Here is a 15,000-nt window from a genome sequence, read left to right on the forward strand (position 1 = left end):
CCATAAATCTTTATTTTATAACTCACCTTTCCCATTTTTAAAGCAATTTAGCACACACACAAACAAACAAATACGGATATGAACACACGCAAAAACGGAAGAATAGGGGGGGAGAGAGAGAGAGAGAGAGAGAGAGAGAGAGAGAGAGAGAGAGAGAGAGAGAGAGAGAGAGAGAGAGAGAGAGAGAGAGAGAGAGAGAGAGAGAGAGAGAAAAGGAGAGGAACCGCTCGGCCAACTCTTCCGCCACGCGCCCTGCCGCACAACATCCGACTGTGCTATCCGGGCGATGACAGCCTCGACGTAGAGACTTATTGCCGGCGATATTTCTCGTCGCAGGGCCCAGACAGGGCGTCTAATCGTGGGAACAGCCATCAGGTAGTCAATGTTTTTTTTTCTCTTTCTTCTTTCCTTCATTCCATTCCTCTCTGTAAACATTCCTTCGCCTTCTTACCCCCCCAGTACACCCACAAAAGGGGACTGACAGGTTTCGCGGTAATGCTATTCATCAGAGGACATAATTATGATAATGGATGGGTCCCACTCTAACCTCCCTGGAACCGCTCATCTGGCCATATACACACGCGCCGAAACGCATTTAACTTGTAAATGCACGGAGCGTAAGTATATGCGCGAAAAATAATCCCTTTCCACCATGCTGCTCTTAAAGATCCCGAAAAATATATACCTCCTTTTCTTTTCTCTCCTCTTTTCTGTATCTCCACTCCTTTCACTTCTCCCACTATCCCTGACCTAAAATAAGGAAAATCAAATAAACGCGAAAGCAAAATAAAAATGCTCCGAAATTTCCTCAAAGACGAAATCTGGAGCCCCGTGTTCCTTTCTCATATTCAACCCCAAAACACGACGTGATGGATGGCTGGACATTCATTAAGGTTAAGTATACTAAAGCCACTTAAACTAGTCAAGACACCGTACCCCTCGCCCCTTCTTCCCCCTGCCACACCCCTCACTCCCCTCCCCCTTCCCCTCGGCCCACCCCCCTCCCCCGTACCCTGGCACAATGACGGTCCTTTGCCACCCCTGACGACCCGAGTGACGGATGGGGAGCCAACATTCACACCACCCTTGACACAGGACCGTTTTCTCTCAAAAGGAAAAGTAAAGAGCTCTCGGTCCTCCAACTATCGGGTTGCACATGCCCCGTTTTTCTCCCTCCTGGAGGAATCCTCGTGACAGTTTACATAGGGTGGCGATTCTTTCAGGGTGTGCAACTGTGCCTTCTGGTGTTCAAGTGTGATTGAGTGAATGAAGGAGAGTGTGAGAGGACGAGTTGGTGAGAGGATGGATGGGTGGGTGGGTAAGTGAGTGAGTGAGTGAGTGAGTGAGTGAGTGAGTGAGTGAGTGAGTGAGTGAGTGAGTGAGTGAGTGAGTGAGTGAGTGAGTGGGTGAGTGGGTGAGGGAGGGGGGGATGGAGGGAGTGAGTGGGTGAGTGAGTGGGTGAGTGAGTGTGATTATGAGTGAACGTAAGTACGATTGTTTATGTGATCTTGAGTGGGAACGTAAATGTGCAAGTGTATGGGTGGGACTGAGTGAATATGAATATGAATATGAATATGAATATGAATATGAATATGAATATGAGTATGAATATGAGTATGAGTTTGAGTGTGAGCGTGTGTGTATGTGCGTGTTTCACTTTAGCTTTGGTTTATATTTAGGGAACTCCCGTTGTCTCCATGGTTGAGAATGTCTGAAAATCCTCGTGGGATCATTCAAGCACAAACAACGAACACGCAGTGACACGCAATCAGAAACCCACCCACGCCATTTTTTTACGAATAATAAAACCAATTGCACTCATCGCACAAAAACAAAAATAGACATACAGAATCATACAATATCAAGACCACCCTACACAAGTTTACGGAGAGACCGAAACCGTCGCTAATACAGTCGACAAAGACCATAACAATTCCTTTAAGAACACTCAAACCCTCGGTAAAAGGCGTGAGTGAAAGCCACTCTCATTCTCCATCTCATTCTCTTCTCTTCATTTCTCTTCTATTCTCTTCATTCCTAAGTTTACTCCTCTCTCTGTCTCTCCTCCCCATTATTCCCCGACTCTTTCCCCCTCTCATTCTCTATATTCAAAGCTCTCAGTTACCCTCCTCTCTCTCTCCCTCCTCAATATCAATCCCATTCCCACATCCGCTTATTCTCCTTCCCTCTCTCTCTCTCTCTCTCTCCTTTTTCATTCTCTCCCTCTCTCATTCTAATTCGCATTTCCCTATTCTCTCACTTTCTCAAACTTAACTCTTCGTGTCTCCTCCTCCTCCTCACAGCCGGGCTAATTGCGAAGGCCGGCGGGGAGCCAAGAGGAAAGGGAGATGCGAAAAGGAATTGGACAATCGAGGTTCTCGCTCCCCAAGGCAGAGGTAAACAACACTTGACAGATTAGGCTGGCAGGTGGGGAGAATTGGGAAGGGAGGACTCGAAAGGGAGGACTCGAAAGGGAGGATTGGGAATGGAGGACTGGGAAGGGAGAATTGGGAAGGGAGAATTGGAATGGGAAGATTGGGAAGGGAGGACTGGGAATGGAGGACTGGGAAGGGAGAATTGGGAAGGGAGAATTGGAATGGGAAGATTGGGAAGGGAGGACTGGGAAGGGAGAATTGGGAAGGGAGGACTGGGAAGGGAGAATTGGGAAGGGAGGACTGGGAAGGGAGGACTGGGAAGGGAGAATTGGGAAGGGAGAATTGGGAAGGGAGGATTGGGAAGGGAGGATTCGGAAGGGAGGATTGGGAAGGGAGGATTCGGAAGGGAGGATTGGAAAGGAAAGATTGGAAAGGGAGGACGCGGAAGGGAGGACTGGGTAGGGAAGGGTTGGTGGAGACGACGCAGTGTATATTCCCAACATTTAGATTAGGGACGAATTGATTTACATACATTTGGAAGGAGACCAAGGCAATGTAGAACAAGTTTCTTAAATAAACGAGATAGTAAAAGCACTTACAAACGTGTCGCCACTACTCATGAATAGGAATCATAACCCCCCCTCCCCCCCCCCCGAAAAAAAAATGTATGTAAATTTGAATGTAGAGAAAATTAACAACAAAATGAGGCTAGTCACACACAAGCACAGAAAACCATCCGTTACAATATTTGTCTTCGGGGATCAGCTAACGTCGAGCTAACGAACAATGAATCAAGTAGTTTGTTCTTAACATTCCTCGCTGACAGCCTTCATTTAAAATAAACAATCCTGGTTTCCAAATACGACCAAGTATGACTAGCTTGATCTAAATATAAAGAGTATGCATAACACTCCGTAAAGAAATATATTGCAATGAGCTCGTTTACATTTTTTTCAATTTCAAAAGACGCAACCCAATAAGGAAACACAACTTCGCACGAACACAAACCACAGCAAACGACCCCAGAGTTCTCGGGCTAAGAAACAAAACTCCAAAGCACTCTGGCCATGAGAAAGCCACGGGAAAGCAAACACCTTCCCATGAGAACCACCACGAATCGCCCAAGAGAAGGAACGGAAAGCCAATCGATCTTGACGAGCCTTGTTATCGCCGGCGGGAAAATATAATTAAAATAAAAAAAGACGAAGCAATAAAACCAAGACTGGGGACGAGCTGGGGAGACAGGGGGAGGTATGGGGGGAGGGGGCAGGGGGAGAGTGACTGGGTATATCCCCTCGAGGGGTAGTTGCCAAGTGGTAGTGAAAGTTCGGCGATCAATTGGCAACAACAACAGCAGCATGGCCGTGCAGATATTACATCATGGTAAAGGTTCCGAGATTGATTGCCTCATTAAAAAGGAGGTTGCGGTTAGAGTACGTTGGTTATCATGATAATCTTTTTGCGGGGAGGGGAAGGGGGAAGGGGGAAGGGGGAAGGGGGGAGGGGGAAGGGGGATGGGGGAAGGGAGACAATGGACTATCTTGATTGCCTCACGATCCAAAGATGGACAATTCACGTACTGAATAATCTGTTAAATACACCAGAGAATCATGCAGTCTGGAGACTAGTTTCCGTCCCCATCGATTACCCCATTATCCACCCACAAAATGTACCCATAATTAACACATTAAACTAACCCGCTGCCTTCCCGACATTTGCTTTCATAATGCCAAATCAGAAAAAAAAAAATCACAAATCGAACTCCCCCCCCCCCCTATCTTTCTCCCTGACACAGCCCTTCCCCAGCTTCCATGAGTCGACCAAAATATCCCCTTGTCTCGCTCCTTCAGTCTCGCGCCGCCGCCGACAACAACAACAACAACAACAACGACGTCAACAGCCACCCCCGAAGCATTACAGCGTCCACAAGGGCGAGCGTGTCACATCACACGGGAATCCCCCTCGCAGCGCCTGTTGTGGGATTCTCTGAAGCTTTCTTATCAAGAACGACAAAGTGGCCTATCTCCAGTTCTCTTTTCTGGCGGTGGAAAAGTTACATAATGCGCCTACACGTGAGATAATAACACACAAATTAAGTTTATTGTTATGTCATTCTGTAATAGATTATTCCGGGGTGTATTAGGCACTGTGATAATCACTGCACAGTCAATACAGCGACCTCATGCTTGTCATTGTCAGGGTGCAAGGTAATTAAAATATGATCTTTTCAAAATTGGCTTTGACCTTATCTGTCACCAGTAAGGAATCATGCTTTTGTGTTCTATATATCATATCAAACTTACGGCTTTGACATACTTAAAAAAAAAAAAAACGTTGATAATCACAGATAATCACAAGCAGAGACCCCTTCCAGCTCAAAACCCCCGCTGCCCCCAACCCCCAAGCCCGAACCCCCGCGCCCGAACCCCCAACCCCACGGACTCCCGCTGTCTGAGTTTCGCCACACGAAGATTTCCAGTTTTTACAGCTCCAGAGGGCGCCAGCGAGTCCGCGTTGCCCGACCAACGCAATTGCTCGATAAACGAACTAGAGATTTCCTCTGTTTGCATGCGGGCACGGCTACATTACACCAGAACGTAACAGGAGAACAGACCCGCCGTCCTGCGGTCATGAACTATATCAGATCTTCCATTACCGACATCTCTGAATACCATTATCTGAATCCCTATGAAAAAAATGTCTAATTTAATCTACTTTCGCTACAGAATTAATAACATGACTTATGTGGGACTCAATATCCGGCAACAGGCCACTTACCTCTGCTGTTCTTGAGCCCTGGCATCCACGAGCTTCGCAACGCCATGGTGTTCTGACTCCACCTGATGCCACCGGCCTCAGATTCACACGTACGACCTCTCCTTCTCGAAATCTAATGCTAGCACAGTTTCTCTTCCTACTTTTGTTTTACGATATTAGTTTATCTCTGCAAGACCACAAAGCTTGATATTTAGGATCGACTGATGGTAAAGATGCGACACGATGTCCACGACAAGTTCTGATCACTTTCACACGAGTTATGTTGTGCCTAAACAAATTAAATCCTCTATATATCACCTCAAGATGATTAAAGTCCCTAATTTATAACTAATACATACTAAGTTCGTGATAATCATAAGATAATGTCTTTAATAATGACTAGAATCATATTTCGTCATTAACATGTCTTTTATCAAAGGTTAATTTGCTCAACAAATATAGAGCGTTGAGCCTGCATGAGATTCAATTCACATACGGCGCGCACAAACGCCAGCCAAAGCGTGGCACCAGGAGCCGAAGTGCCACAGCTTAGGCAGGCAGAAAGACAGACATAAGGCACTAGAAGGAACGAGGACCGTGGAGCACAACACACAAGCACCGCCGAGGAGGACCCGGGACACACTGTGCAGGATGGGGCCGTCCCGACCACTGCGCGGCTGCACCAACACCTCCACAAACACCGGTAACTGACCCCGACCTGGCCGCGCTGCCCCGTCGAGATCAAGTATCCGTCTCTGACTCTCTCTAGTCGCATACATACTCATACACACACGCACACACACACGGCAACCCCCCGCCCCTCCCACACACCTTGCCCAATATACCTAGAGTAAGAAATGAGTAATTCGACCACAAAAGATGATAGAGGCAGCTGATCCTCTTTGGCACGTTAAATGCCGGCATATCAGACATGAGTAAAATGTCAATGGTCAGTGTAGTGAGGATCATGAGCAGGTGTGGATAAGGGTTTTTGAAAAATCAAGAAGAAAGTGGAAGTCCTCAGCCGAGCAAGAGGACAGGTGTGGGACGCGCGTGTAGGAGGGGGCGTGGGTGCGAAACCTGTGGTGAGCCAGTGGGCGGCTGGCATGGGTGTGAGGGGGCGTGTGTGTGTGTGTGTGTGTCTGTGCGTGAGTGCGTGCGCGTGCTTGTATATGCCTCTGTGTCTGTATTGAGATGAAGTGTGCTTGAGGAGACACGCCGGTTTTGTGCGCGTGTGGCCGCGTGTGAGCACAGGTGTATGGGTGCACGGCTGCAGGTCCGTGTATCCTTTTGTGTGAGAATGCACGTGTGTGGGAGGGGAAGGCGGGCATGAATCCGGTCAGCGCCAGGACCCGTGCCGGGTGGGTTGGCCTCGCCGCCCACTGCTTTACAGTCCAGTCCATTTGTGGAGACACGGTGGTATTGTGTCCCTCCTACCGACGCTGTCACCATCTTCGGTCCCTGTTGCCATCCCAGCAGGGCACCCGCTACCTGTATTCCGTAATTACCATGTCCCGACATCTGTCACTTCATAAAACCGACCAAAAATAGATCAGCCCTAAACTTAAAGCCCCGATGCCCTAGATAATGTTCCTCCTCCTCAACAGCACACCGCAATCAACCCGCTTCAATTTATAACAATATTTGAAAGATAAAACTGCCTCTCAGCACTAATAACACCCATTACCTCGCAACCGAGCCATTGCTAAGAGCTGCCCATTTTCATTCACGAGGGGCAAACTATCCTATTCCTTCAGCCTTCCCGTCGCCTCCCTCTGTCGTATCTCCGCCTCACATCCATGATGAAGCGGTTGAGCACGAGCTGCGTGTGTGGCTGCTTCTTAAGAGTGTTGATGATCGCCTTTATAAACAATGAACATTTCTTAACGCCGATGACGTCACGTGGCCTGGGCATTGCACTGGTAAACGTGAGGCTTGTGTTATTGTTTACTGATCTGCCAGACTCAAGGGCTCCTCTTGTTCCCCCTGTGAGTAATACCATGATGAATCGCTAATGATAGTTGAATCTATCATTTGTTAACCGGCGATTCAACTGGTAAAAAAGCTTTGATATAGAATCGAATATATTGTTTTATTCATATCAATATCTTTAGATATATACGCTTTAGTTCAGTGGACTTCAATGATGGCAATACAATAATATCATATCAACCTGCCATTCACCTCGGTTGCAGCGCATGCCACACGCACCTCAACAAAACAAGAAACAAGCAATCTGGACCTTTCCAAGCAAGCGTTTGAGAGAATCCAAGACGATAAAGATACCGCCCATAAACACGGGTATGAGTGCTCCCTCCCTCCCTGCCTCTAAATAAAGCAGGCAGGATTAACGCCAGAGGGAGTGGCGGTGCCATGGCAGAGGTATCCAGTCACGAGTCGGGGGAAGGGAAGGGGAAGAGGCGAGGGACACAGGAGGGGACGGAGAGGGGTTGAGTAGGGGTGAGGGGAGGGAGGAGGCTTACACAAACAAACCATTCTTTGGCGGTTTACCACTCGCAATATCTAGTATACTCGAGCCACGTGTAAACCTTTGCAGCGCCCTCACCGAGGTACATGTATCGGACTACCGATTCAGCGCGCATACATACCAGTATAATGTATCTGAGCCAAAGTAAATGACATGGCTTTCAAGACCCTTTCAGACGCTGTGCAGATTTTCCCGACCGCAAGTGGGGCACACAATGAACTTTCTTTGTGCCTTAGTGGGCTGTGATGTAAACTTTACTACACTCCCTTTTTGGTCATTCTATTTTTTTCTTTCATTCCCTCTTTTTCATATGTGAATATTTACCGGTTGAAAGCAGGCAGAGAAAGGGGGAAGCGACCGCGACGAGTAAAGAAGGACAGAGAAAGAGCGAAGATCTAGATAGCTCCAAGACAAAAAGCGGCAACTGGAAGGAGACGGCAAGAACAGGTTTTCAAGACGAGATTTTCCTCGTTAAGTTGGGATGTTGACACCGACATACTGCATCTCGACCAGTTGCGCTGTCTCCGTCACACCCATCCTCCTGCTACGTTCAGCTTCCTACTCTTCGTGATTGTATCTCCTTCATACCCTACGCCATCTTTATCCTCTCTGTCTTCTTCTTCATCCTCTTTCCCCTAAACTCTCTCCCCTCGTCCACCTGTTACCCAAACCGTGATCTGGTTTCCTTCTTTCCCCGGCCTGCCTTCCCATTCTAGCCTCAATTTCCCTCTCCCCGCGCTTCGCATCCTCGCTCCTAACTCCCTCTCCTCAGAGTAACAAGACCATCCCCCCTCCTCCCCCCTCCCCCCTTTCATCTCCGGGCGAGGCAATGACGTCGCGCTGATCTCACCTTACTTGTCGCGGCGTGTAACAACCCTTCATGACATTTACTGCCGCCCACTGTGCTCTGCCCTGCGCCCTCGCCCAGCCCTTCAACCGCCCACTCGCCCGCCCATACCCTTTTGCCCCCCGACGCGACTCGTCCGCCCACACGCCCCCCTCGTACCGCACACTCGTTCTTGGTGTGACTTCCCTTACAGACGGTTGGGAGGGCGCGCTCTCTCTCTCTCTCTCTCTCTCTCTCTCTCTCTCTCTCTCTCTCTCTCTCTCTCTCTCTCTCTCTCTCTCTCTCTCTCTCTCTCTCTCTCTCTCTCTCTCTCTCTCTCCTCTCCCCCATGAACCTTACTCCATTCCTGAGTGAACACATGTCACGCACTTCAAGAAACATGATTTGAGACGTGGTTATAGTACGCGCCGGAAAAAAGGAGTACCTTTTCAAAGGAACCAGGAACTGAAGCAAAAACGTTATCACGGACTCAATCCACGTTCGAAACACGGAAGCAAGAAGCAAAAACGTTATCACAGACTCTACACGTTCGGAATATGGATGCCAGAATCACCTGAGCATGTAAGAAGGTAAGGCACAGCAGCAAGATTCAATATCCTGTGCCTCCTAATCCATCCTTTGACCAAACTCCTGGCGAAACAACAAACCATCATGACCTCCAATCACACACAAAGTTTACGCCCCAATTAACATCCCCTGTTGGCTAATCATGCCTCTTTCCCTAATCCCCTGTCAGGCCCAATGCCAGCCCTGTCGATCGCTATAGTTGTCCCTTCCAAGTCAAACAAGAGCCAGCTAGACCTCGCCTGCCCGGACCTCCAAGTCACAGTACTTGAAAGTTTGCTGCTCATAAAAATCCCAAGATGACTGGCAACGATTTTTATCTTCCCTCTTTGCTTCTGTCGACCACCAATGGATTTGCTGTATATTCAAGTCGTCCACATAATGCACATATAAGTGATAAGGTTTCAATTTTATACATTTGGAAAGTAAATTGAAGTGAAACATAGCAAAGTGCACACACACATATACACAATGCATATATATATATATATATATATATATATATATATGTACATACACACACACACGTGTTTGTGTGCGCGCGCATTTATGTGTAAAAAATAAAAAAGCCACACAGGTACAGGGAAAATCACTCAAAACCACGACAGAGCACACTCAACCAAAAATCCCTAAAGGCAAGCCAACACTCAACCGAAAAATTAGAGCAGAGGGTAAACGGGCAATAACCTGGGCATCCAATAAAACCCTCCCGCCTCGTAAAGAAGGGAACAAAAAGGACATACACACACTGGGAGGCTCGCAGACATGGTTGCACGTTACTCACAATTACCACGGACGCTCGCTCATGCAAGTCGTAGTCTCGCTCTCTCGCTCTCTCTCCCTCCCTCTCCCTCTCTCTCTACCTCTCTCTCTACCTCTCCCTCTCTCTCATCTTTCCTTTTTTTCTCTATCTTTGCCTCCTTATCTCCCCTCGCCCCAACGTTTCCCCATTTCCCCGCTCCCTCTCCCTTTCCCTTCGTCCCCTGACCCTCTCCTCGGAGCTGTGCCCGGGTGAGGGTTTATGGATACCGTTTATGACTGGCCCGCATCCTTAACGGCCTGGCACTGGTACCCGGGCACAGTGTCTCTCGGTCTCCTGCCCTCCGTCCATCTGCTCGAGATCTTTACCTGCTTATCGTTATATGGGCACTTATACGTCTTTTTTGCCCCGGTACAATATAACTGCGATGTGTAAAAATGAAAATCATGTCTGCCTTATCTGTCTTGTTTAATTGAGAGCAAAGGAGGGAGGATATGAGAGAGAGAGAGAGAGAGAGAGAGAGAGAGAGAGAGAGAGAGAGAGAGAGAGAGAGAGAGAGAGAGAGAGAGAGAGAGAGAGAGAGAGAGAGAGAGAGAGAGAGATTGATAGATAGAGAGAGAGAGAGGGGGGGAAGGGGAAAGGGGAAAGGGGAGAGGGGAGAGGGGAGAGGGGAGAGGGGAGAGAGGATAGACGATAGAAGAGAAAAGAGAGAAGATTTCGAAAGAGAAAAGAGGAGAGAAGAAAGAAGAGAGAGAAGAGATATGCAATATACTGACTCCTTCCTCGTAACGATAAGATCACGCATGTTTTCGGGTCAGGCCAACTACGGGTCTTCGGCTCACCGTTAAATGGCTTAGCATTTTGTAACGGTATATAGAAACTTCGTTGTCGTCCTCATCTGCCTCTATCTTGTACTTCCCTCCCTTCGTTTCTCCCTGCCCTCCCTCCATATATGTCCTTTCACCCCTGTTCTTTTCCTTCTTTATTTTGCAACGTGTCGTTCCTTAAGGAGAAACGGCAATCACCAAGCCAGAAATTGGCGCCCTCTACATGGCCATAAAACAAGTTATCCGGGTCGCCCTCTCATTGCAACCTGCATGGAAACTGCACTTTCAAAACAAACAATTTCAAGTCCGATCTAATCTAACTTTCTCAAAACACAAGAGCAATTCCGTAATTCTGACGGATGTCCAAGATTTAATTCAACATAAATAACGTGCAATATGAATGAGGGCAGTTAACAAATAGCGAAATTTTGGTGGGACAGCCGTTTCTCCGGCACACGTACTCTACCTGCCAGAATAACCTCATCAGCAGCAATGCTCGTGTCTTGTAGCCTACAGGTGTGAGGGCCTGGGCACAGGTGTTAGCTCCATGCCAATTACCACGGGCTATTCCTCGCTATCACACTGACACTCCACTCATACTGCCTAGTGGGAAACTTATTTCAAGTTGAATGTAGTGAAGTATGATTTTTTGGGGGGAAATCGGTTTAGTTCTTAATAAATCAACAAAGGAGACACACACAAATGAAAGAAAAAAACAAAATGGTCTGAAGATGAAATCCAGGATGATTCCGAAACTGTAGTCTCATTGGAAATAAATCTAGTTTGTGTATCGTGTGTTTATCATGGTATCAACACGACAGAGTGTTTTACCATTATTCTTTCTCTCTCTCTCTCTCTCTCTCTCTCTCTCTCTCTCTCTCTCTCTCTCTCTCTCTCTCTCTCTCTCTCTCTCTCTCTCTCTCTCACACACACACACACACACACACACACACACACACACACACACACACACACACACACACACACACACACACACACACACACACACACACACAAAGAAAAGAAAAAGAAGAAAAAAAAATTTCCTCATAAATCACTTTCATCCATCACTAACAATCCCCCCCCCCCCCCCCCCACACTCGAACATCGCCCGACCAAACTATCTTTAATTACCACTTATGTGCCCAGCCTTTTGAATTCTAGCTTATTAGTGGCCTTTTTTACGGCCGAAACATATGAAATCCGCATTCATTATCCATGAGTGGAATATAATACCCACAGGGAAATACTGACATTGACAAACGGCTGTATAAGATTCTGTACAAGCCTTCACAACAGTCAATGCCAGGACAAGTAAACAGCAATCTACGCGTAAGGAATCTACAACAAGCACGAGCAAAAAGTGACGCAGGAATCAGCTATCTTGTCAGATCATCTCCAAGCCGGTAGTAATCTCTCCCTTTTTATCTCCCCAGTAACTCACTAGACGAGTCTCCCCCTGCCCTCCCCTCCCCCAAACCAATTCGCTTACCCAAATATAGAACCTCCACAATTATCTAGACTGTTTCCCTCCATAAAGATTCTAATACCACTGTAAATATTTTCCCTTTATGGAAAAAGCGTTTTTATTTTTCTTACGCCAGCTTCCAAACAAGATGGCGCTTTCGACCCCGCCTCCAGACCAGAGCGGAGACGAGGCCATACATCGGCGCCACGCACTCGGTCGCATGGGCATACAAAAAAAAAAAAAAAAAACAGTAAGTACACCCGAGATCATAACTTCTTAAGATCCTTCTCATAATACTTAATGTCGCGCCCTTCAAAACGCCGGCCATTATAAGCGATCTCGTCACTCTCAGGATTATGCGCCATGTGGAAGTGTGTCCACTTGAGGTGCTGAAAGGCGGACATTTAGGAAGGAGGGGAGGGGGCACTGCAATGTTCCGTGTGATTCGGCGGGGATTAGTGGCGTAAATCAGAGGTTTGGGAGCATTAAGTCCCTGTGTCGCCGCTTCTGCACGTCCGCGATATGTGGGTGATGCCTGGGGGAGACCACCAACACCGACCCCCGACCACGGTGTGCCGGGAACATAACGTGGTAAAAACTCCACTGCTATCAGCTGGATTTAATTGCTTAGGCGGCATAAGTGATTTAGCACCGACGCCATCAGTGAGAACTGCTGAGATATGTGTCTGATGGCAGCCCTGTGAAACAGGGAGGACGGGAACCAAGTTGGGTGAGGCGACCACGATGCACAGAGGTTTCTTACACATTTTTTCAACGTCAGAACATGGATGATCCTCGCGTAAATCTCCCTTCCTAAGCACCGGCTGGCGCGCAGCGAATACAGCGGGGCGAGATCACGTGTTCCGTCCCAGCCCGGGAGATGGACAAGATCAGCAGCTGGTTCCTTCGTCATTCCAGGGAAGCTCCGGGCGCTGCAGCATCTCCGCCGGCCATTCCTGCACGTCGCAACGAAGAGATCATCAGCTGTTGCAGGCAGGAAAGCTTGTGGTTGTGAAGCGACTGGTTGTCCAGTGACATCATGCGCCTTCATCCGAGTGTGACAGGGCCATCCCCACGCGGGCCTGAAACACCCGAGGCGAGGGAGGAGCCCGTGCCTACGAAACCCACCTGGAATATTGAGGCCCGGGAGAGAGTGAGAAGGAAGACGGGGAACGAGGGAGGGAGGGACGGGCGGAGGGAGGTACAAAGGGAGGGGTGGAGGGAGGTAGAGAGAGAAAGAGAGAGATGGGAAAGTGGAAGCAACAGAAAAAGAAGAATGCATAACGGGGCCCTACTGAAGGGAAAAGAAGAAAGATAAAGGAGAAAGACCAAGCTTCACGTACATCTATCTTAATCAACCCTTGTGTAAGCAGCAGAGAAAGAGGGAGAGAAGAATGCGGGAGAAACCGGACGGAGGGCAGAGCAAGACTGTACATGTATGTCTGAATCCTAACCGATTCAAGAACAATGCAGAGAAATGAGATAGAAGAAAGGGGAAACCATGGAATGCGAAGCACTTCTCGCCTCGATCTTTTCCAGCGATAAAAATACCAATAAACAGACGGCAAAGGGTTGAACAAGCCAAGAGACGCCAGACAAGGGTTACCCGGGAAGGGCGAAGAGAAAGGGTGGCCAAAGGGCAGGAAAGGACCGGGAAGGGACAGCTCAAGGTGAGTCTAGGTAAGGGAGGGAAGGCAATATCCAACGCTAATCCTTCGAGGCGAACGCAGCTGCCGTAGATACAATGGGGAAACCATACCATATGCCGCTCGGATTGGCACCAAGACTTGCGTAACGATGCCCACGATGCCCCGAAGCGATGACGAGTAAAAAAAAAGTGAGAATGAGGGTGCGTGAAAGGTAAATTGGAGACCGCAGTTCAGCGAGGAAAAAAACAGTGAGAACCTTTGCACGACCTTCAGGTAAAGACAGGTGTTGTAGTCACCGTCACTATCGCGAGCAAAGACGAGACATGTGTTGGGGAGAGAGAAAGAGAAGAGGTAGAAGAGAGCAAGAAAGGATGAGGAGATGGCGCGAGGGGCGAGAGAGGAATTCGGGGTAAGGGAAAGGGAAAGGGCGGGGGTTAAGATCTGGGAAGAGGATGAGAGGCGACGGCGGGGATGCTAAGAGAGGGTTGGTTTGCACACTGCGATAACCAGACCAATATGTTGTATCCATGACGAAGGGATTATCACAAAATAGCTTTGCTGGACCGGATATTACATATCGTAATGCTGCGTGGTTGCCTAGCTATTCATACATATATATACGCATGCGGATACTTCCATGATGATCCCAAATCCATAAAACCAAGGCCACACGACGCAGGAAATGGATAAAAAAAAAAAAAAAAAATTCCATATATACGATGCATAACCGATAGCTGCGTTCCGGGAACAAACAAACGCTCCCAAAGCGAGGAACACGAATCGGCCGTGACTGACCGGAAATACGTCTAATGCTATCAAACCGGCCGCATTCCACCAGAAATGCCCATTGTAGCGTTTGCAGGTGGTAATTTGGCACAAGAAAGCGTTCCAGTTCATCTTCCGCGGATCGCCATGCTGTGGGAGCAGGACACGCTCCGATGGCCCGGAGGTCACGCCGCCGCCATCGAATTCTGCCGTTGTCGGGCGGGACGTGCACGGGCACATTCATCCATACATGCATTGAAATACACTATTTGGAGAGAAACATTCGCACACTTGAATATTAACAAATACAATGAATATCTCACACAATCAAATACACACGTACAGACATGGAAATAAACACGCACTCAGGAAACGTACATGCACGCGCGCAGAAAACACACATGCACATAAACAACACATAAACACCAACACTGTACATTTTAAAATAATTAAACGGCTTCTACCTCCTAGCATTATTTTCTCTGACTAGAAATACAATG

The 15,000-nt window shown here is 48.0% G+C and overlaps 1 protein-coding gene across 1 annotated transcript in view; it reads right to left on the reverse strand.

The window, feature by feature from the left end:
- Positions 1-15,000, reverse strand: part of LOC125044494 (microtubule-actin cross-linking factor 1-like) — a 206,894-nt gene that overhangs the window by 177,053 nt on the left and 14,841 nt on the right.

This window comes from Penaeus chinensis, chromosome 35 (genome assembly GCF_019202785.1).
Source record: "Penaeus chinensis breed Huanghai No. 1 chromosome 35, ASM1920278v2, whole genome shotgun sequence".
In the NCBI taxonomy this organism is placed as follows: Eukaryota; Metazoa; Arthropoda; class Malacostraca; order Decapoda; family Penaeidae; genus Penaeus; species Penaeus chinensis.